The 25,674-nt window shown below is 45.3% G+C and overlaps 1 protein-coding gene across 6 annotated transcripts in view; it reads left to right on the forward strand.

Moving 5' to 3' along the window:
* The window catches only part of SLC38A5 (solute carrier family 38 member 5), a 62,610-nt gene that overhangs the window by 10,169 nt on the left and 26,767 nt on the right, over positions 1-25,674 (forward strand). For 2 of the 6 annotated variants that reach the window (XM_088470504.1, XM_088470502.1), the window contains exons 1-2: positions 16,929-17,091; positions 20,553-20,627. The exons of 1 other annotated variant lie outside the window; for it this stretch is intronic. The gene's annotated coding sequence lies outside the window, so the exon portion shown is untranslated. Of the gene's footprint in view, positions 1-16,928; positions 17,092-20,552; positions 20,628-25,674 lie in introns of those variants that run through there. 3 more of the 6 variants (XM_088470505.1, XM_088470503.1, XM_088470506.1) reach the window with 3 other exon arrangements.

Raw genomic sequence — 25,674 nt, forward strand, 5'->3', positions numbered from 1 at the left:
CCAGGCATGCATCATAAACAGAATATGATCTATCCAGCAACACAATTATAAAGTGGAATATCAATCCCCAGCTGCTATTATCCAACATATCAGAATATATACAATCACGCTGCAAACGACATAAGTTAGATTTGACATACTTGTCTTATATCACTGAATTTGTGAATAAATATTAGAAATACCACATAAAAGAACAAGATATGTCCAATAATAAATAAGACAAGACACAGAGGGCCTGATTCAGAGCCGGACGCTCTGAACGAGCGCCCGCTCTGAATCAGGGCGTGTTTTGTTTTTTTGCAAAGCGGCCTCGTGGACGCTCGCATAGCTGTGGGTTACCACCCACAGCTTATGCGAGTGTCCATGATGATGGTCGTGATGGTCAAGACCATCGCGACCATCGGGCTTGCGACGAGACCCTTGCGTTAGGGTCTCGTTGACCGCAAGCCCTGGAGTGATTTTGGCTCTATCAGAGCCAAAATCAATCCCACTGACATCACTAGTGATGTCAGTGGGGCCGGACCCAGACGGTAGGCGTTCCCATGGGAACGCCTCCGTCTGGGCAGCCACGCCCCCGGCACGCCCACCAAAGGGGGCGTGCTGTCACTCACCATCGACAGCACGCCCCCTTTGGTGCGAGACCCATAACGACGGCTACCCTGTCGTTATTCAGGTCTCGCGCATGCGCACGATGGAGGCGCCTCCATCGTGCGCATGCGCATTTGGGCAATATCGACCCGCTTGCGAACGCTCAGCGCTCGTGAGCGGGTCTGAATCAGGCCCAGTGATCATTGTTTTTAAAACGTCACTTTTTCGTACTTTTTTGCACGAATCTTCACTATCATTTAAGTGTTATAAGTTTACAATAATTGCAAACTTTTTTAATATACCAAAATAAAGGTTACATTTTAAGGATAGATACGGACATGTGCAATTAAGTTTTCATTCCCTGAGTGTACCTGCAGATCTCACCTCTCTTTTTTCCTTTTATGAAAAATGTTTTTTTGGTTATGTACTTTGTAAGGCGCCTTGCGGAACACTTGTGGAGCCATATAAATAAACAATAATAATAATACTAATAATAACATCGGACAGTTAATGAAGCCCAGACCTTACTCAGGAATTGCTTACTTCAGCGCATGCTATGAGGCCTCAGGTGGCGTCTGGTATCGCAGCGGATCATTTACTGGCATGCCTGCGTTCACCCGACCACCCCCTCATCACCACTTACAAACGGCACTTCCTATCAATCGCTCTGCCATGGGTCTGCGTTTCCCCTGCGATCGATGTCCTGATCGCAGTAGCTAGTTCACGCATGCGCAGTATGGAACAATCGATCGATTGCATGCATATAAACAAGTGCGTTCATTGCTGAATGAGGCCCTCAGTCCCATTTAGTCCTAAACATTTTCTTTTGCCAGTGTGATAACTTGCTGATTTTACCTATACTATTGTAGTTTCATTGTTTCCTCTTTGGACCTCTGGGAGGGTCATTTATGTAATTATGTGCTGCCTCTCATCCTTTCAACAAACCATTAAAAGTAATGACAAACCATTACAGGGGATGGGGCCGCGATGACGTGATCAGTGTTGCTCCTCCCCAATTCCGCACACACAAAGCCAGGAATACCAGCAAAGCATCAAGGGGGCGGGGTGTGTATATCGATGCCCCGCCTTCGCCCCACCCACTGTTCCGGATGCAATGCTTTTATATTTGAATTAGGACTCAACCCTAAATCTCTCTGCGTGTTTTATATCTGCACCGCCTGCAGCGCAGAATGGTTATACCCAGGTGCACATTCATGTGCTTTACTCCCACCTCATAATAAGCCCCTAAATGAGAGACTCAAGAATCTGCTGTTCAGTACAACTCTGCACAGTAAATTGTCCTGACAAACTGAGATTTTAACACTATAATTTCCACATTTCTCAATTTACCGGTAACAACGGATGGGGTATATTTGCCTATGGTTCTGTGCTAGTTGTGTAATTCCTACTAGTTTTCACGTTCAGGCAGAGGTTAGAGCAGAAGGAGGCAACCTAAGGCCATCCAGGTGCTGGAGGCTGGTCAGTCGGGCTGGGATTGTCAGCTGCACAGAAAATGGAGGAGCGCAGGCTGTGTAGGCCTGGATTAGGCCATGTGCATGGAGAGGTGAGTAAGCCTGCCTCCACATACGTGCTCCATTATACTCAGTCATGGTGTCACAGAGCACTAGATGGGACCGCGTGGAGCAACGTCCCTACGACAGTCAGGGGAGTAGCGAGGGTGGTTCCAGTGCAGTATGAGCTCCGGGCGCCAAAATGGACAGAGGGCGCCATTCAGGGTTCCCAAAATGAATGGGGCGCTGCACAGTATGACGGCCATCTGTTATTTTTATCTGTTTCTTTTCTCTATATCCTAAATAAGTTATGGATCTGAGATCAGTTTCTACATTTCATGCTGCCTCAAGCTGCCCAGATTGCCCCCTCCTCCGGCCCTCTCTCCTCTGTAATCACCTTCTGTCACCTCTCCTTCCCTGTCACAGTGATTACATTCACTTCTCACCTCTTTAACTCCCTCCCCTCTCTACCATGGGATCGGCTCTTTGCCCTTGAACAAACTTTTCTTATTGGCTTCTGTCACCTCCCCTCTCCTCTCCTTTCTTATTGGCTTCTGTCACCTCCCCTCTCCTCTCCTTTCTTATTGGCTTCTGTCACCTCCCCTCTCCTCTCCTTTCTTATTGGCTTCTGTCACTGGCCCACTCTGATTGGCTTTGCCCTTCCCCTCTCCTTTCTTATTGGCCTCTGTCACCTCCCTTCTCTGATCGACACTTTCCTCTCCCCTCTCCTCTTTGATCCCCTCCCTCCTTCTCTGTTCTCTCCTTATTCTGTGCTTCAATGGACTTAAGTGTCACATCTGAGGTAAAATTCGAAACTTCAATTATAAGGTATGAGTTTAAAAAAAGTCACTGCTTTGCTATATAAAGTAATGGAGGTTCCCAGGCATGACCACACAGTGTTATTTGAAAGGTCTTTTAAAAAATATTAGGAGACCTGAAATAATAATAATGGTCAGTAGACAGAACATGATTAGTACTCACAGTAATATAGGTGTAATGTATATTTGTGAAGTAGGAGCATAGCTGAGAAGGGAGCTTCCCATAGGTGTCCCCACTCCAGTGACAGCTGCTCGGGGCAGTAATTGCAGTAATAAACTGTGCACCCTGTGTAATCTCACTCTATCACATGTACTCTGTCAATTTAAGATAAATGATCAGAATATATAATACAATCTCTTCTATTGATTAATAACAATGATTCAAATGGTATGAAATCGGGAAGCCGACTGCCTAAATACCAGCAGCCGGCTTCCCGACTGTCATATCCCGGCAAGGGTGAAATGCCGGGCATCTAGATGTAGACGCCTGGCATTTCCCCGACGCCGGGAAACCGGCGCCCGGCATCCCGATCGTAGTGATGCCGGGCGCCGCGAGCGGACAACCGCTGGGGGGGAGGGTTAGGTCTAGGGCTCCCGGGAGGGTTAGGGTTAGGCTAGGGGGAGGGAGGGTTAGGTTTAGGCAGCGGGGAAGGGGGTGGTTAGGGTTAGGCACTTAGAGGGGGGATTAGGGTTAGGCACTTGGGGGGAGGTTAGGGTTAGGCACCCCTAAGGAGGGTTAGGGTTAGGGGGTTAGGTTAGGTTAGTAGATACTCACCTATCCACGATCGGGATTTCCAGCGCTGTCAGGCTTCCGCTGCCGAGATCTCTGCTGATGTCGGGCTGCCGCTGCCGGGAATCGAACCGCCGACCATGCGGCTGGTGGTGTTTCATACCAATTCCGATTCAAACAGATCCTAGGTGCTATACATAAATAAAACATTGCCAAAAGGAGCTACCCATTAATGTGAGATTCTATTCCACCAATGGGCCCTCCATGCCCCAGCGTCATACTGCCACTGTTTGCTGTTTTTCTCTTCACTTCAGTATTACCCCCACAGGCTGGCCATACAGTACCGCCCTGGCAGAGCTCAGTACAGGGAGGAAGGGCGCTATGACATGCACTTGCTCCAGACGCCATGGTTCCACGCTACTCCTCTGACGACAACCTATCCCTTGTGGTGTCACAAATTACTGACGCTAATCTCATTACTTGCACGACTCAAATAGAACCCTCCCCCGAATGTGAACAAGACCTGACTATGGGTCTCATTCAGAGTCGGTCGTTGCGGCCGCACGGTCGTACGCAGACGATGTTCGCTAAACTGCACATGCGTAAAATTCGTAATGCGCGTGCGCAAACTAGCTGTTACGATCACAAATTTCTCTCTCCTTGAACACAGCCAGGTCGGTAGTTTGAGTGACAGGATGAGGCGTTTGTGGGTGGTAACGGGACGGTGCTTGAAAACGGGGAGTGGAGATCCGAACGCAGGCGTGCTTATTATGCGAACGGCATTTAATGGGAGTGCATAATTAACAAAGTAGTGTCATGGCACACGTGACATGGTGGTTATTGCACTGACTAGATCGTAGTGCTTAAGAGAGGGTATGGTCAGCCTTAAGCTCTGCGATCAGCTCCGATGGGTCCCGATGGTCGCAATTAATCCTTATATCCCAGGAGATGACGTATGTTGTGATAGAGAAGGGGGCGTGATTTAGTCTTATGACCGCTTCTTACCCTCGGTCGTTCAGCTAACGATCTCATCTTAGCAACGCAACTTGTGATTGCTTCATTTGCATATCCGGCCCCTTTCCCCTACGAACGTGCGGCCGACTCTGAATGAGGTCCTATATTTCTATATAGTGTAATGGACTGTGCAGTGGATGTGTGTTACCTACAGCACCACTATAACACAGCAAGAGAGTCACCAGCCCCAGAGCCAATTCATAGGCGACCACGTCAGATGTCTGCCAGCAATAATAACCCCTCTAAACACAGAGCAGTCAGAAAGTCCACATGGTCATTAGGTCGACCACAAATATGTAAACGTATTTAGGTCAACATGGTCAAATGGTTGACACATTCAAAAGGTCGGGATTTAACTAGAGATGTGCGGGTTCGGTTTTACTCGGTTGTACTCGGATAGGTTCGGATCTCAAAAATAGCATCTTATTGGCTATCGGCTATCGTGTTTTGGATAGCCAATAAAATAAATCCGAACTAATCCGAATTTGCAATAATTTTAGTGAAAAGAACCGAGTAAAACCGAACCCGCACATCTCTAGATTTAACACGTTGACACACAAAAAAAGTCGACATATGGTCAACCTGATGAATGTCGACCGGATACCTAATGTAAAAAATTTACATTACAGTTTGTAAGGACAGACTTACTAAAGGATAGGTTTTATATGTGCCCCGCTGTGCTAAGTTAGTCTTGTGGACACTAGGGGGTAAATTTACTAAAGTGAGAGTTTTTAGAAGTGAGTTTTAAAAGTGATGTTGCCCATAGCAACCAGACAGATTCTAGCTATTATCTTCTAGAAGGTGTTAGTTAAATGTTAAGTAGAATCTGATTGGTTGCTAAGGGCAACATCACTTTTTTAAAACTCACTTCTAAAAACTTTCACTTTAGTAAATTTACCCCTAAGGCTCTACATTCCCACTGTAAATTCTGCACTGAGGCGGTGAGGCGGTGTGCCTCCATACACGTACACTGTCATGACAAACATCCCCCATGGCGTATGTTGTACGCTACTTCCTGCATCTTGTGTCGTTCAGGGGGAGTGAGACACATCTTTCACACACAGTACAGATACGTCTTATTGCACTGACAGGGCAGAGAGAATGGTCAGCGATCAGCAGAAGCAGAGCCGCGCTAGTCACTATTTATTTTTATTTTATTTATTAACCGTTTCTTCTATAGTGCAGCATATTCCGTTGCACTTTACAATTGGAAACATTAATAGAACAAAACTGGGTAATAACAGACAGATATATAGGTAGGAAGGCCCTGCTCGCAAGTTTACAATCTATAGGGAAATAGGCATTGATACACAAGGATAGGTGCTATATATTACAATTTGGTCCAGCCAGAATGCACAGTTTCTTGGTGGGCTGCATGATCTAGTCACACAGGAATGTCGGTCAAATGTCAGGAGGATGTGAGAGGGGATGTACAGTAATTAGACATGGAAGCTATGAAGGTTATGTTGGTGGTTCTGGAATCTGATAAGCTTGCCTGGAGAGGTGAGTTTTCAGGGAACGCTTGAAGGATTGGAGACTAGAGGAAAGTTTTATTGTGTTTGGTAAGGCATTCCAAAGAATGCAACCTAGGCTCCGGTCTAGGGCCCAGTGCGCCCTGAAAGGGGCCAGGATTACTCTAGCTAGATCTTATGTGTGCGTTTTTTGCATGACAAGTGTGTGTGTTTGTGGGGTGGGGGGCTGCAAACGAAGACTAAGCCTAGGCCCCAATGGAGTCTTAATTATTGTGCATTATTGTGGTGGAAGAAGGAGACATGGTTACACCTCCCATTCACTCCTGGGCGGCCCAAAGCTAGATAGAGCAGCCCCAATATGTCTTCTGCACGCAGTCATGTCTATACATAGCATTCTTATGTCATATTGTTATGCCATATGTGTACAACCAATAATGTTATAAAGTTGGCTCCCAGGGTGGGTGACCGCTATGTGTATATCAATAAACACGGGAATGTATAATCGGGCACCCGATCTGAAAGGAGCCCGTTTCTGCGATGTGCCCGGAGTGCTGTCGGGGTTACTGCACATGCGGCTGCCATTGCCAGGGGATGGTTCCTATGGAACAATTCCCGGTAAGCTTTGTGATGTGTAGCCCATTGGCAACAATGGGTTAATGATATCTTCAGATGGCGTTAGCTGCGGGGGGCCAATCTCCGGAATGCAATTGAAGTTGGTAGCTCTGGCAGCATCGCATCCCCCATAGAAACCTGCGGGAATAGAGGGATCTCTGTGGGTCCCTCCTTCATACATGGGGGGTGTTACTAAATATTTGGGAATAAGCTGCAAATAATGATACATGGGCCCCTGTCTCAGGGGACAGACGGGTGCATTTTACCTGCTCACAGACAAACTGTAACGGCTGCACCCTAGGAAACTAGAATGTACCAGTTAGATCCTGCTGCAATGCTGTCAGTAACAGATCAGAGCGGCTCCTCCTGGCTTCATATAAACAGCTGTATATGGCCGTGCCATTGGGGAATAGGATGGAAGAGATCTTCCAATAAGATCACAGACTACCAGCTATAGGCTACAGGCTACAGGCTACAGGCTACCAGCTACAGGCTACAGGCTACAGACTACAGGTTACAGGCTACCAGCTACAGGCTACCAGCTACCGGCTACAGACTACAGGCTACCGGCTACAGACTACAGGCTACAGGCTACCGGCTACAGGTTACAGGCTACAGGTTACAGGCTACAGGCATGCTACTGCTACTGGTGGGACACAAGTCAACATTGGGGCTATTCCCGGCTCTGTAGCCTGAGATCCCCGAACGAGGTGAAAACAGGAAAATGTTCTGCATATATACCTACAGAGGTTAGTGTAGGATGAGTAATGCAGTAATAAAGGGGATCCCCAGAAGGGGAAGTAAGTAATATTAGCCTGTCAGCACTTCCCTTATTATGGAATTTTCTGTGTTTACACGATCTACTTACAGTACACGCAGCGCTGTACCACTTACATTATATGCAGAGCAGCACCGCCTACTTACAGTATACGCAGCGCTGTACCACTTACATTATATGCAGAGCAGCACCGCCTACTTACAGTATACGCAGCGCTGTACCACTTACATTATATGCAGAGCAGCACCGCCTACTTACAGTATACGCAGCGCTGTACCACTTACATTATATGCAGAGCAGCACCACCTACTTACAGTATACGCAGCGCTGTACCACTTACATTATATGCAGAGCAGCACCACCTACTTACAGTATACGCAGCGCTGTACCACTTACATTATATGCAGAGCAGCACCGCCTACTTACAGTATACGCAGCGCTGTACCACTTACAGTATATGCAGAGCAGCACCGCCTACTTACAGTATACACAGCGCTGTACCACTTACATTATATGCAGAGCATCACCACCTACTTACAGTATACACAGCGCTGTACCACTTACATTATATGCAGAGCATCACCACCTACTTACAGTATACACAGCGCTGTACCACTTACAGTATATACAGCTCAGCACCGCCTACTTACAGTATATACAGCTCAGCACCGCCTACTTACTGTATATACAGCTCAGCACCGCCTACTTACTGTATATACAGCTCAGCACCGCCGACTTGCGGTATATACAGCTCAGCACCGCCTACTTACGGTATACAGCTCAGCACCGCCTACTTACAGTATATACAGCTCAGCACCGCCTACTTACAGTATATACAGCTCAGCACCGCCTACTTACGGTATATACAGATCAGCACCGCCTACTTACAGTATATACAGCTCAGCACCGCCTACTTACAGTATATACAGCTCAGCACCGCCTACTTACAGTATATACAGCTCAGCACCGCCTACTTACAGTATATACAGCTCAGCACCGCCTACTTACTGTATATACAGCTCAGCACCGCCTACTTACTGTATATACAGCTCAGCACCGCCTACTTACTGTATATACAGCTCAGCACCGCCTACTTACTGTATATACAGCTCAGCACCACCTACTTACAGTATATACAGCTCAGCACCGCCTACTTACTGTATATACAGCTCAGCACCGCCTACTCACAGTATATACAGCCCAGCACCGCCTACTTACTGTATATACAGCTCAGCACCACCTACTTACAGTATATACAGCTCAGCACCGCCTACTTACTGTATATACAGCTCAGCACCGCCTACTTACTGTATATACAGCTCAGCACCGCCTACTTACTGTATATACAGCTCAGCACCGCCTACTTACAGTATATACAGCTCAGCACCGCCTACTTACAGTATATACAGCTCAGCACCGCCTACTTACGGTATATACAGATCAGCACCGCCTACTTACAGTATATACAGCTCAGCACCGCCTACTTACAGTATATACAGCTCAGCACCGCCTACTTACTGTATATACAGCTCAGCACCGCCTACTTACAGTATATACAGCTCAGCACCGCCTACTTACTGTATACACAGCTCAGCACCGCCGACTTGCGGTATATACAGCTCAGCACCGCCTACTTACAGTATATACAGCTCAGCACCGCCTACTTACTGTATATACAGCTCAGCACCGCCTACTTACTGTATATACAGCTCAGCACCGCCTACTTACAGTATATACAGCTCAGCACCGCCTACTTACAGTATATACAGCTCAGCACCGCCTACTTACTGTATATACAGCTCAGCACCGCCTACTTACAGTATATACAGCTCAGCACCGCCTACTTACTGTATATACAGCCCAGCACCGCCTACTTACTGTATATACAGCTCAGCACCGCCTACTTACTGTATATACAGCTCAGCACCGCCTACTTACAGTATATACAGCTCAGCACCGCCTACTTACAGTATATACAGCTCAGCACCGCCTACTTACGGTATATACAGATCAGCACCGCCTACTTACGGTATATACAGCTCAGCACCGCCTACTTACAGTATATACAGCTCAGCACCGCCTACTTACTGTATATACAGCTCAGCACCGCCTACTTACAGTATATACAGCTCAGCACCGCCTACTTACTGTATACACAGCTCAGCACCGCCGACTTGCGGTATATACAGCTCAGCACCGCCTACTTACGGTATATACAGCTCAGCACCGCCTACTTACTGTATATACAGCTCAGCACCGCCTACTTACTGTATATACAGCTCAGCACCGCCTACTTACAGTATATACAGCTCAGCACCGCCTACTTACAGTATATACAGCTCAGCACCGCCTACTTACTGTATATACAGCTCAGCACCGCCTACTTACTGTATATACAGCTCAGCACCGCCTACTTACAGTATATACAGCTCAGCACCGCCTACTTACTGTATATACAGCCCAGCACCGCCTACTTACTGTATATACAGCTCAGCACCGCCTACTTACTGTATATACAGCTCAGCACCGCCTACTTACTGTATATACAGCTCAGCACCGCCTACTTACAGTATATACAGCTCAGCACCGCCTACTTACTGTATATACAGCTCAGCACCGCCTACTTACGGTATATACAGCTCAGCACCGCCTACTTACTGTATATACAGCTCAGCACCGCCTACTTACTGTATATACAGCTCAGCACCGCCTACTTACTGTATATACAGCTCAGCACCGCCTACTTACAGTATATACAGCTCAGCACCGCCTACTTACTGTATATACAGCTCAGCACCGCCTACTTACTGTATATACAGCTCAGCACCGCCTACTTACAGTATATACAGCTCAGCACCGCCTACTTACTGTATACACAGCTCAGCACCGCCTACTTACTGTATACACAGCTCAGCACCGCCTACTTACTGTATATACAGCTCAGCACCGCCTACTTACTGTATATACAGCTCAGCACCGCCTACTTACTGTATACACAGCTCAGCACCGCCTACTTACTGTATATACAGCTCAGCACCGCCTACTTACTGTATATACAGCTCAGCACCGCCTACTTACAGTATATACAGCTCAGCACCGCCTACTTACTGTATACACAGCTCAGCACCGCCTACTTACTGTATATACAGCTCAGCACCGCCTACTTACGGTATACAGCTCAGCACCGCCTACTTACTGTATATACAGCTCAGCACCGCCTACTTACTGTATATACAGCTCAGCACCGACTACTTACTGTATATACAGCTCAGCACCGCCTACTTACTGTATATACAGCTCAGCACCGCCTACTTACTGTATATACAGCCCAGCACCGCCTACTTACTGTATATACAGCTCAGCACCGCCTACTTACTGTATATACAGCTCAGCACCGCCTACTTACAGTATATACAGCTCAGCACCGCCTACTTACTGTATATACAGCTCAGCACCGCCTACTTACTGTATATACAGCTCAGCACCGCCTACTTACTGTATATACAGCTCAGCACCGCCTACTTACTGTATATACAGCTCAGCACCGCCTACTTACTGTATATACAGCTCAGCACCGCCTACTTACTGTATATACAGCCCAGCACCGCCTACTTACGGTATATACAGCCCAGCACCGCCTACTTACGGTATACACAGCCCAGCACCGCCTACTTACGGTATACACAGCTCAGCACCGCCTACTTACTGTATATACAGCTCAGCACCGCCTACTTACTGTATATACAGCTCAGCACCGCCTACTTACTGTATATACAGCTCAGCACCGCCTACTTACAGTATATACAGCTCAGCACCGCCTACTTACTGTATATACAGCTCAGCACCGCCTACTTACTGTATATACAGATCAGCACCGCCTACTTACAGTATATACAGATCAGCACCGCCTACTTACTGTATATACAGCTCAGCACCGCCTACTTACGGTATACAGCTCAGCACCGCCTACTTACAGTATATACAGCTCAGCACCGCCTACTTACTGTATATACAGCTCAGCACCGCCTACTTACTGTATATACAGCTCAGCACCGCCTACTTACAGTATATACAGCTCAGCACCGCCTACTTACTGTATACACAGCTCAGCACCGCCTACTTACTGTATATACAGCTCAGCACCGCCTACTTACAGTATATACAGCTCAGCACCGCCTACTTACTGTATATACAGCTCAGCACCGCCTACTTACTGTATATACAGCTCAGCACCGCCTACTTACAGTATATACAGCTCAGCACCGCCTACTTACTGTATACACAGCTCAGCACCGCCTACTTACTGTATATACAGCTCAGCACCGCCTACTTACAGTATATACAGCTCAGCACCGCCTACTTACTGTATATACAGCTCAGCACCGCCTACTTACAGTATATACAGCTCAGCACCGCCTACTTACAGTATATACAGCTCAGCACCGCCTACTTACTGTATATACAGCTCAGCACCGCCTACTTACAGTATATACAGCTCAGCACCGCCTACTTACAGTATATACAGCTCAGCACCGCCTACTTACTGAATATACAGCTCAGCACCGCCTACTTACTGTATATACAGCTCAGCACCGCCTACTTTCTGTATATACAGCTCAGCACCGCCTACTTACTGTATATACAGCTCAGCACCGCCTACTTACAGTATATACAGCCCAGCACCGCCTACTTACTGTATATACAGCTCAGCACCGCCTACTTACTGTATACACAGCTCAGCACCGCCTACTTACTGTATACACAGCTCAGCACCGCCTACTTACTGTATATACAGCTCAGCACCGCCTACTTACTGTATATACAGCTCAGCACCGCCTACTTACTGTATACACAGCCCAGCACCGCCTACTTACAGTATATACAGCTCAGCACCGCCTACTTACAGTATATACAGCTCAGCACCGCCTACTTACTGTATATACAGCTCAGCACCGCCTACTTACTGTATATACAGCTCAGCACCGCCTACTTACTGTATATACAGCTCAGCACCGCCTACTTACAGTATATACAGCCCAGCACCGCCTACTTACTGTATATACAGCTCAGCACCGCCTACTTACTGTATACACAGCTCAGCACCGCCTACTTACTGTATACACAGCCCAGCACCGCCTACTTACTGTATATACAGCTCAGCACCGCCTACTTACTGTATATACAGCTCAGCACCGCCTACTTACTGTATATACAGCTCAGCACCGCCTACTTACTGTATACACAGCTCAGCACCGCCTACTTACTGTATATACAGCTCAGCACCGCCTACTTACAGTATATACAGCTCAGCACCGCCTACTTACTGTATATACAGCTCAGCACCGCCTACTTACTGTATATACAGCTCAGCACCGCCTACTTACTGTATATACAGCTCAGCACCGCCTACTTACTGTATATACAGCTCAGCACCGCCTACTTACTGTATATACAGCTCAGCACCGCCTACTTACAGTATATACAGCTCAGCACCGCCTACTTACTGTATATACAGCTCAGCACCGCCTACTTACAGTATATACAGCTCAGCACCGACTACTTACTGTATACACAGCTCAGCACCGCCTACTTACAGTATATACAGCTCAGCACCGCCTACTTACAGTATATACAGCTCAGCACCGCCTACTTACAGTATATACAGCTCAGCACCGCCTACTTACAGTATATACAGCTCAGCACCGCCTACTTACTGTATATACAGCTCAGCACCGCCTACTTACAGTATATACAGCTCAGCACCGCCTACTTACTGTATATACAGCTCAGCACCGCCTACTTACTGTATATACAGATCAGCACCGCCTACATACTGTATATACAGATCAGCACCGCCTACTTACTGTATACACAGCTCAGCACCGCCTACTTACAGTATATACAGCTCAGCACCGCCTGCTTACGGTATACAGCTCAGCACCGCCTACATACTGTATATACAGATCAGCACCGCCTACTTACTGTATATACAGCTCAGCACCGCCTACTTACTGTATATACAGCTCAGCACCGCCTATTTACTGTATATACAGGTCAGCACCGCCTACTTACTGTATATACAGCTCAACACCGCCTACTTACTGTATATACAGCTCAGCACCGCCTACTTACGGTATATACAGCTCAGCACCGCCTACTTACGGTATATACAGCCCAGCACCGCCTACTTACTGTATACACAGCTCAGCACCGCCTACTTACTGTATACACAGCCCAGCACCGCCTACTTACAGTATATACAGCTCAGCACCGCCTACTTACGGTATATACAGATCAGCACCGCCTACTTACTGTATATACAGCTCAGCACCACCTACTTACAGTATATACAGCTCAGCACCGCCTACTTACTGTATATACAGCTCAGCACCGCCTACTTACGGTATACAGCTCAGCACCGCCTACTTACTGTATATACAGCTCAGCACCGCCTACTTACTGTATATACAGCTCAGCACCGCCTACTTACTGTATATACAGCTCAGCACCGCCTACTTACGGTATATACAGCTCAGCACCGCCTACTTACGGTATATACAGCCCAGCACCGCCTACTTACTGTATATACAGCTCAGCACCGCCTACTTACGGTATATACAGCCCAGCACCGCCTACTTACGGTATATACAGCTCAGCACCGCCTACTTACGGTATATACAGCCCAGCACCGCCTACTTACAGTATATACAGCTCAGCACCGCCTACTTACTGTATATACAGCTCAGCACCGCCTACTTACAGTATATACAGCTCAGCACCGCCTACTTACTGTATATACAGCTCAGCACCGCCTACTTACTGTATATACAGCTCAGCACTGCCTACTTACAGTTGTTCCATGGAATCTCCTGCAAATGACGTTAGGAGTAATCTATCCCCTACTGTGCATTGTATGGAGTATCCCAGGCCTCCACAGGGACTTGCGACCATATAGAGGGTAAGAGGCCATGGTCCTTATATATTTCTTAACATAGGGAGCTGAATTCCACAAGCAACTGTGAAAATGAAATGAGACACAATACCGGTTGCCGTGGGAGTTTACGTCTGGATTCACCATCTAATTCCTGGGCAGAACCCTGTGTTGTTGGGGGTATCATTGATTGTTGCCTAACTGGTCTCTTAACAGATTTTTATTGATTTTTATGGATTCTCAAACACCCAATCGAGAACAAAAAAACGTGTGGGTTATTAATGTAATGTACTCAGAAGTGAATGGAGATTTATTTAGCCAAATACCTGTAACGTGTAATATCAGCATCGGAGGCATGTTCTTACAATTCCTGCACTGACCATTTACAGATTAGGGATTTGCAGCCGGTACCATTGTACCAATCATCTATTTGCTAAAAACACTGGATTATCTTTATTCTTACACCTCCTACACTTCTATAGGTGAGTCCAACCCTTACATCTGGGTGTGGTATGATTTGTCGACATTCAGTTTGTCGACACTAGAATGCTGACAGGTTCTGAATGTTAACAGTCAGCATGTCAACATGGTCATTAGGGCAACATCCACTATGCCGACATCCATTTAGTTCAACATGGTTTAAATGTAGACACACTCAAATTGCCGACATTTAACATGTCGACACAAAATGTTAACATGGTAGGGTATTTTGCTTTTTATCCTATCCCTTAAACATGGACAACCCATAAGTTGACATTTTGGTGTCGTCATGTTAAATGCCCACAATCCCACTATGTCGACATTGTAACCATGTCGACCTATATGCATGTTGACATAATGTATTGGCTGTCGACTTAAAGACCATGCTGACATTTAGAAACTGTCGACATCCTGAATGTCGACCGGATACCTTTTTTTATCTCTTTAACCATGGCAAAGCATTAAAAGTGCATAAAAAAATCACCTATCTCAGGACAGCGCTGAAAAGATCAATATGGAAATGGGCTGAGTGATAGACGGCAACGTGGTTGGGTTTCCAGTTTTATGTATATCTGAAGGTGTCGTTAGCCGCTGTAGACTAGGGGCTACATTACGCATAAATGAACCCGGTAATGACCAGCGTACATTAGCGGCTAGCAGACTGCCGCATGTGCAGGACGGCCCCGGCTCCTGAACGAGAAGTGAAACAATCACTTTTGCAATTATTTCACTTCTTAAGCTGTGAAATGTCGTTCACAGACATATCACTGGCGCACACTCGCCAATGCGCGATCGGTAGTGTATACCCAGCTATATACATTGCCGGGACCCTGCACATCTAGAACTTCTTATTGTCACGAATAGCCGGGATAAGAAATTATAATTATCGGGTCTAAAAGTCGATAATTAGTAAGTTTACCCCTAATTCTTAAGGTGCGTACACGCACCAAATTTTTTTTTAACGATTTAACTATAACGATGTAGTTATCGTTCAAAAAATCGTTCAGTGTAAAACGATAAACGATGAACGATTATCGTTCATGCGCGTTCACTTTTGTCGATTGTAGTTTGTAGCTCAGTCAGACTGGCCAGCTGAACGATTTTCAATAGAAGTTGCAAAATTTTTCCTTCAACATACAGAAAATCGTTTATTATGTAAAGTAAAACCAACTACTTTGTAAAACTATTTTCGTTTACTTTTTCAAGGGAAAAACTGAACGAAAATCGTTCATTACTTACATCGCTGTGTGTGTACGCACCTGTAAGGTGCATACACACGCAACTATTTTTTGAAAGATTATCGTTAACGATTTCATTTAATCGTTCAATCATTGAAAAAAATCGTTCACTTTCTAAGTTAAAATGATGAACGATTATCGTTCATGTGCGTTCACGTTTGTAGTTTGTAGTTCAGTCAGACTGACCAACTCAACGATTTTCAGTAAGGGAATATGCAAAGATCGTTTGTAGTTCAAAAAAACTACGATTTTCGTTCATTTTTCCCTTGAAAGAATGAACGAAAATCGTTTACTAAAATCGTTCATTTACTAAAACATTGTGTGTTTAATATCTAAATCCAAAAACAGGAAGAAATCAGTGAAATAATTTCAGAAATGAATAAAATAAGCGTCCGGCCACTTATCCGAAGTCTGCGAGCGACTGTAAACATTGGATCAACTTGTAACGTTAGGCGGGTACCGCCACCGTCTCTTCCATAGAAAATAAAAACCCCACTGGACAAGATCAGTACGGATGCGTGAATGTAGGCTTTGAGCTGCATGGTAGGAAGCTTGCAGTGTGGCATCTCTCCTCACCCAGCAGGCAGGGCACACATGCTGCTCCCCTGGCAGGGTTTCCAGGCTGGCAGTGTAGCAGTGTGTGTGTGGCTGTGTGCAGGACAGGCTGTATAGGGAAGGGAGGGGAAGGTTTGGGGAGGGCCTGGCTCTCTGTATGTGTCACAGGCCCTGTGATTGGGCAGGGTGGGCCCTCTCTCTCTCTCTCTCTCTCTCTCTCTCTTTCTGTGCCTGCTGCTGGATGTGTGTGTGTGTGTGCAAGGTGACAGCGCTCACCCTCTGTCCTGTGGATTACTGAAGTTTGCCAGATCAGCCAGTGAAGTCCCCCCCTAGAGAGGAGCACCCCTTCTCTGAGCCTGTGCTGGTGAGTTGGGGAGTGACTGGGGAGGACCCTGCGGGAGGGGGACTGACTGAAACTGGGACTTCCAAATGGTGTCTTGATGCAACTCCATGTGACTCTTGCATCAGACGACACATGAGCTGCTCCTTACAGCCAACTTCAAGTGCAGGGCCCCTCCCACATGGAAATGGGGAGGGGGTGGGGGGGGCTCAAGAGTTACTGGGGTCCCTACTCCTTTAATACAGGGAGGTGTCCCTGGTGGGAGGTGTGCTTAGATATAGAAGGAGATACTTTATTACAAATTGCTTTGTTGCAATTTATTGAAATGTCTCCTTTATATGATTGTTTACACTAATGTATTTATTGTTTCTTTTGTGAATTTATATACTGTCTGTATTATTTTGTACTTCTGTATCCTGTTGTCAGTTATACACCCTTGTACAGTGTTAGGGGACCCTTGTGGCACTTTATCAGTAACAGAAAATAATATGTCAGGTTGGAAATCTGATTATTTATAGTTTTTACCCACTAACCCACTTCTAACCCTGACACTAATATTCCCTATAAGACTCCTGTGCCCCTTCTAGCTGTTATAGAAATACAATGGCCGGTACAGCATGCTGAGCTTTATAGTTCCCCAACAGCTGGGGAGCCACAGGCCGCTTAATCCGGCGCTAGACGACTGTAGTAAGGCAAGAGTTAAAGTTTAGAATAAATGGCTAGGGGCCTGGATTGCACCCCTGTGAGTTTTTCCTTTTCCAGAGGAGAACTGGATCCCGCACAACTTGTTTTTTTTTTTTTTTCTGTTTGAAAACGTGGCCATAGCAAAACAAGGAAGCCACATGAATAGAGAGCGGCATGAACTGACAGTGTCACTTCCGCTGAGATTAAGGGCTTACAATGGTACAGAAACATTTGAAGTGTATCTGGCTGTACTATAAGAACACACACATAGCCACATGGGGTATTCTGGAAGCGTATGTTTTCCTAATAACCAAGGTACCGTATAGTCACCCCACGCACCCACTATAACCTGCCGGAAAAGTTCCCTAAAGCATTGATAGCAATTAAAAAAATTAATATAATTTTTTTCAAAAAGAACAAAAATGTATGCGTAGTATGGAATTCATGAATGGGGTAGCAGTAATTTGCTGCTGTGATTGTTCTCTTTTAAAAAGTCATCGACAAAAGTTAGACTGGCTGTAGGTTTGCAGCAGAATCGTGTTTATTTTTGTGAATCTTATATTCAAGTTTTGTGGGGAGGTTTCAGTAAGAACGAACGGGGTCATTGGACACCTTGTTCCTCGTCAGATTTTAGAACAGTAACGGTTTACATGGAAAGAAAACTTTTTTGTTTTTAATTTAGAACGCAAAAGTTTCAGAAGCATATTTAACACCGAAAAAAAAAAAATAGGTCGTGGTTTAGCGTTTGCCTTGTTTCCTTGTTCGGAGTTGGACGCAAAATGTAATGGCAAATCGCAGCTGAAAATTTTATTTTTCTGGCCGCATGCGCCCACTCCTAGGTAGCAAAAGGCCCCCCCCCCCCCAATGCAAGTAACAGCAGCCGATGCGCCAGCAGTACGCGCAATGCATATGCTCTGCCACTACTATAAACAAGCAGAGAGAGTGCAGAAAGTAAGAACTAAGGAGCCTATGTACCAAAGCTTGATGTGAGATAAAATTGTGAAATATATATCACCAACCAATCAGCTCCAAACTATCATTTCTTAAACACAGCCTGCAAAATGTAAGTTAGAAGCTGATTGGTTGGTGATATATATCTCACAATTTTATCTCGCATCCAGCTTTGATACATAGGCCCCAATGTCAGCTGGAGCCTGTGAAATGCAGATGACACAAGACACCAAATATTACATTTTAGTGTTTTGTGTCAACACTAAATAAACCGATGGCAGCTTATCCCCAACAGAGGATGAAACATAGTTTTACTTGAGATGAGTATTCAGTGCGCTGTAATCTTGCTGTTAAATCACAGACGCAGCAGTTTAACTGCATTTGCATTAATGGGTGTGTTTTAGATCCATACGGCCAATAAGACGAAGCCTGCGGCAGTCGGCGTCATCAGTTTGCAGCATGCACCAGGGTTTGAGCGTCTGCGAATCAGGTCCCACAAGAAACGTGCATCTGCGACTTATGTGATTGCACGCACAGCCTAAAGGTGCCTACACACTTGGCGATTTTTTACATGATTCGCCTGATTCTGACGAATCGTGGTGACAAATCGTGTAAAATATTCCCATATCCACACACGATCACGATGCCGATGCGCGTACCCGCTGGTCGTTCATCGCATCTTCAGATCTGCCTTGCTGTATGGCAGATCTGACAATCTCAGTCACGATACACTGGAATAGTTAGGAGGCACGATGCACTGGAATAGTCAGGAGGCACGATACACTGGAATAGTTAGGAGGCACGATGCACTGGAATAGTTAGGAGGCGCGATGCACTGGAATAGTTAGGAGGCGCGATGCACTGGAATAGTTAGGAGGCACGATGCACTGGAATAGTTAGGAGGCACGATGCACTGGAATAGTTAGGAGGCACGATGCACTGGAATAATTAGGAGGCACGATGCACTGGAATAGTTAGGAGGCACGATGCATTGGAATAATTAGGAGGCACGATGCACTGGAATAGTTAGGAGGCGTGATGCACTGGAATAGTTAGGAGGCACGATGCACTGGAATAGTTAGGAGGCGCGATGCACTGGAATAGTTAGGAGGCACGATGCACTGGAATAGTTAGGAGGCACGATGCACTGGAATAGTTAGGAGGCGCGATGCACTGGAATAGTTAGGAGGCGCGATGCACTGGAATAGTTAGGAGGCACGATGCACTGGAATAGTTAGGAGGCGCGATGCACTGGAATAGTTAGGAGGCACGATGCACTGGAATAGTTAGGAGGCTCGATGCACTGGAATAGTTAGGAGGCTCGATGCACTGGAATAGTTAGGAGGCACGATGCACTGGAATAGTTAGGAGGCACGATGCACTGGAATAGTTAGGAGGCATGATGCACTGGAATAGTTAGCAGGGACGATAGATCGTTTGTCACATTGAACAGTTTTTTAACACCAAATCATGCCCACGACTGCTGGGGAGCTGCTGGGGAGAGTTCAAAGGGAAATCGGACACATCGTTGGATCTTGAGCACATCGCCAAGTGTGTAGGCACCTTTACTGTGCTTACACCATGCCTACATGTCCCCTTCAACTCCCCCCTCATAGTCACCTCTTGGTAACTCATTCTGTATATTTTCTTAATAAACTAAGTAAAAAAAAAAGAGAAGAATTAAGCTATGTAAGCTGCTGGGTGTTGCGTGTCAGCGTACGCCAGTGGGCGATGGGTGCGTGTTGTGTGTGTGCGACATTCTGTACCATTGTGGGGATTTCGGAAGCTATGTACTAATTATCTTGTGACTCGGCAAGCTACTGACTGACTGACTGTTTTGTGCCTCGCAGGGTAGGATGGACAGAGTCATCGTCTGCTGTAGAACTCTGTAACACATCTCCAAGCTGTTTAGGGGAACACATCAGGTAATTTGATTCTTATACAGACGTAGACGTGAGTGACTACATATTGCGCTCACACAAAGCGCAAAGAACTTTATCTATGAATTGTCAGCAGATTTCACTATGCGCAAATGCATCTACTTGTTGCTCCCTACATAGAACACGTCCACATTCTGGAACTGCGCCTGGGAGCACTCTGTAAAGCTCGGCTTACTGGCCGCATACAGCCATTTTCCAAATTTATTTAAACTTTGACCTTTTTTCTATAGTTGTGGTTGTAAAAACCTTGCTTAGGTATTTAGGCAATCATGAGTGTATAAAAAGGGTATATTGAAAGCAGTGCCAGTGAAAGCTCTAGCCCACGCCCACTGCGCCAGAATGTCTGATATTTGCAGCCAGTTACATTTTGTAATCGTCCTGTCCTCCCGTCTGTGCTACTCAGTTGAGGCTCCGCTTACTGTCCTTCATGTCTGTGAGTCAGGAGGACAGACGGGCACCATAGCTGGGCTCTGTGACCAGGCGATTAGATGGGCATGTGACATGATGACAGATTAAACTGACTCCTCCCATTACGTGCTACACAAACGTCTCTGGCCGTAGCTGACTACTGATTCAGAGGTGCACGCTAACTGCACGCAATGCCGACGATCACGTAGTTCAGCGATTATTTGCTACCGCGCATGCGCAAACAACTGTCTGGTAACTCGTACGGTGCATACGTTGCCCTGTGTTTACGTATATTGAGCTGGTATCATTACAGGCGAGAGAAGACCATCGGCGTTCCTGGGTGATGACTGGCAGGTGGCCTGAAGGGAACGGCAAAAAAAAAATCAGTCGCATGGGAGTGTGGCGTGTGTGCTAGTGATGGCGTCTGCGTTCTCAGACGCGAAGCCATAGGGGCCGTGTGCAGACAGAGAACTCAATTAAAGTGTCTATGGTGCACGCAATGGCGCGGCGATGGTGGATTGTTCAGAACCACCGGCGGTGTTGCAGCGTAAAGTGGGCGACTCAGGGCTTGCACGTTCCGGCGCACGCTAGTTAACAAGGGGAAGGCTGAAACTAGCATTTGCATATTATCGCCGCTGCGACTCTGCAAAAAGACACAGCTGTGATGGCGACTACGTGCAACGCTGAATAAGGCACTATGGGGTCTAGTTACTAAGCAGTGTTAGGAGGCAGAGTGACAAGTGATAAGGTACCAGCCAATCAGCTCCCAACTGTCATTTTTCAAGCACAGCCTGTGAGATGGCAGTTGGGAGCTGATTGGCTGGTACCTTATCACTTTTTACTGTGTCTCCTAACACTGCTTAGTAAATAGACCCCGATATGTTTCACATTTCCATATTTTTGGTGCAAAAGGCTTCACAGTGATCTTATAGGAAACCCCCGTACAGAGCGCCTGGGAAAAATCGGCGCCTTTTGTGCGCAAAAAATCACCTGTAGCCAACCACTAAACTGGGAACAGTCCCGAATGCTTCGCCTTCAGCTCCAGTAATACCCGCAATCCACAGAGCTCATTCCATTTATAGTATGCAAATTTTACATCCCATGGAGATGACACCATCCACTATCATTAGATGAGGACGGGCTGAGCATTGCATCATCAGCATGACAATAAAACGGGACACACAGTGAAAAGCTGGATTGGTAGATCAGTGCATGCAGTGAATAGCTGGATCAGTAGATCAGAGCACGCAGTGAATAGCTGGATCAGTAGATCTGTACATGCAGTGAATAGTGGATCAGTAGATCAGGACACACAGTAGAAGATAGTGGATCATTAGTTTAGGACACGCAGTGGATAGTGGATCATTAGATTAGGACACAGTGAATAATGGATCATTAGATTAAGACACACAGAGAATAGTGGATCATTAGATTAGGACACACAGTAGAAGATAGTGGATCATTAGATTAGGACACACAGTGAATAGTGGATCATTAGATTAGGACACACAGTAGAAGATAGTGGATCATTAGATTAGGACACACAGTGAATAGTGGATCATTAGATTAGGACACACAGTGAATAGTGGATCATTAGATTAGGACACACAGTAGAAGATAGTGGATCATTAGTTTAGGACACGCAGTGGATAGTGGATCATTAGATTAGGACACAGTGAATAATGGATCATTAGATTAGGACACACAGAGAATAGTGGATCATTAGATTAGGACACACAGTAGAAGATAGTGGATCATTAGATTAGGACACACAGTGAATAGTGGATCATTAGATTAGGACACACAGTAGAAGATAGTGGATCATTAGATTAGGACACACAGTGAATAGTGGATCATTAGATTAGGACACACAGTAGAAAATAGTGGATCATTAGATTAGGACACACAGTGAATAGTGGATCATTAGATTAGGACACACAGTGAATAGTGGATCAGTAGATCAGGACACACAGTGAATAGTGGATCAGTAGATCAGGACACACAGTAGAAGATAGTGGATCATTAGATTAGGGGACACAGTGGATAGTGGATCATTAGATTAGGACACACAGAGAATAGTGGATCATTAGATTAGGACACACAGAGAATAGTGGTTCATTAGATTAGGACACGCAGTGAATAGTGGATCATTAGATTAGGACACACAGAGAATAATGGATCATTAGATTAGGACACGCAGTGAATAGGGAATCATTAGATTAGGACACACAGTGAATAGTGGATCAGTAGATCAGGACACACAGTGAATAGTGGATCAGTAGATCAGGACACACAGTAGAAGATAGTGGATCATTAGATTAGGACACACAGTGGATAGTGGATCATTAGATTAGGACACACAGAGAATAGTGGATCATTAGATTAGGACACACAGAGAATAGTGGATCATTAGATTAGGACACACAGAGAATAATGGATCATTAGATTAGGACACGCAGTGAATAGGGAATCATTAGATTAGGACACACAGTGAATAGTGGATCAGTAGATCAGTACAAGCAGTGAATAGTGGATCATTAGATTAGGACACACAGAGAATAATGGATCATTAGATTAGGACACGCAGTGAATAGTGGATCATTAGATTAGGACACACAGTGAATAGGGGATCATTAGATTAGGACACACAGTGAATAGTGGATCATTAGATTAGGACACGCATTGAATAGGGAATCATTAGATTAGGACACACAGTGAATAGTGGATCAGTAGATCAGGACACGTAGTGATTAGTGGATCAGTAGATCAGGATACGTTGTGAATAGTGGATCATTAAATTAGGACACGCAGTGAATAGTGGATCATTAGATTAGGACACACAGAGAATAGTGGATCATTAGATTAGGACACACAGAGAATAGTGGATCATTAGATTAGGACACACAGAGAATAGTGGATCATTAGATTAGGACACACAGTGAATAGGGGATCATTAGATTAGGACACACAGAGAATAGTGGATCAGTAGATTAGGACACACAGTGAATAGGGGATCATTAGATTAGGACACACAGAGAATAGTGGATCATTAGATTAGGACACACAGTGAATAGGGGATCATTAGATTAGGACACACAGTGAATAGTGGATCATTAGATTAGGACACACAGTGAATAGTGGATCAGTAGATTAGGAAACAGAGAATAGTGGATCATTAGATTAGGACACACAGTGAATAGTGGATCATTAGATTAGGACACGCAGTGAATAGGGGATCATTAGATTAGGACACACAGTGAATAGTGGATCATTAGATTAGGACAAGCAGTGAATAGTGGATCATTAGATTAGGACACACAGTGAATAGTGGATCATTAGACTAGGACACGCAGTGAATAGTGGATCATTAGATTAGGACACGCAGTGAATAGTTGATCATTAGATTAGGACACGTAGTGAATAATGTATCATTAGATTAGGACACGCAGTGAATAGTGGATCATTAGATTAGGACACACAGAGAATAGTGGGTCATTAGATTAGGACACACAGTGAATAGTGGATCATTAGATTAGGACACACAGAGAATAGTGGATCATTAGATTAGGACACACAGTGAATAGTGGATCATTAGATTAGGACACACAGTGAATAGTGGATCAGTAGATCAGGATACGTTGTGAATAGTGGGTCATTAGATTAGGACACACAGTGAATAGTGGATCATTAGTTTAGGACACACAGTGAATAGTGGATCATTAGATTAGGACACGCAGTGAATAGTGGATCATTAGTTTAGGACACACAGTGAATAGTGGATCATTAGATTAGGACACACAGAGAATAGTTGATCATTAGATTAGGACACGCAGTGAATAGTGGATCATTAGATTAGGACACACAGTGAATAGGGGATCATTAGATTAGGACACACAGAGAATAGTGGATCATTAGATTAGGACACAGTGAATAGTGGATCATTAGATTAGGACACACAGAGAATAGTTGATCATTAGATTAGGACACGCAGTGAATAGTGGATCATTAGATTAGGACACACAGTGAATAGGGGATCATTAGATTAGGACACACAGAGAATAGTGGATCATTAGATTAGGACACACAGTGAATAGTGGATCAGTAGATTAGGACACACAGTGAGTAGTGGATCAGTAGATCAGGATACGTTGTGAATAGTGGATCAGTAGATCAGGACACACAGTGAGTAGTGGATCAGTAGATCAGGATACGTTGTGAATAGGGGATCAGTAGATCAGGACACGTAGTGAATAGTGGATCATTAGATTAGGACACACAGTGAATAGGGGATCATTAGATTAGGACACGTAGTGAATAGTGGATCATTAGATTAGGACACGCAGTGAATAGTGGATCATTAGATTAGGACACACAGAGAATAGTGGATCATTAGATTAGGACACGCAGTGAATAGTGGATCATTAGATTAGGACACACAGAGAATAGTGGATCATTAGATTAGGACACACAGTGAGTAGTGGATCAGTAGATCAGGATACGTTGTGAATAGTGGATCATTAAATTAGGACACGCAGTGAATAGTGGATCATTAGATTAGGACACGCAGTGAATAGTGGATCATTAGATTAGGACACACAGAGAATAGTGGATCATTAGATTAGGG

The sequence above is a fragment of the Taudactylus pleione genome, unplaced genomic scaffold (assembly GCF_031769625.1).
Source record: "Taudactylus pleione unplaced genomic scaffold, aTauple2 ptg000013l, whole genome shotgun sequence".
NCBI classification, from domain to species: Eukaryota; Metazoa; Chordata; class Amphibia; order Anura; family Myobatrachidae; genus Taudactylus; species Taudactylus pleione.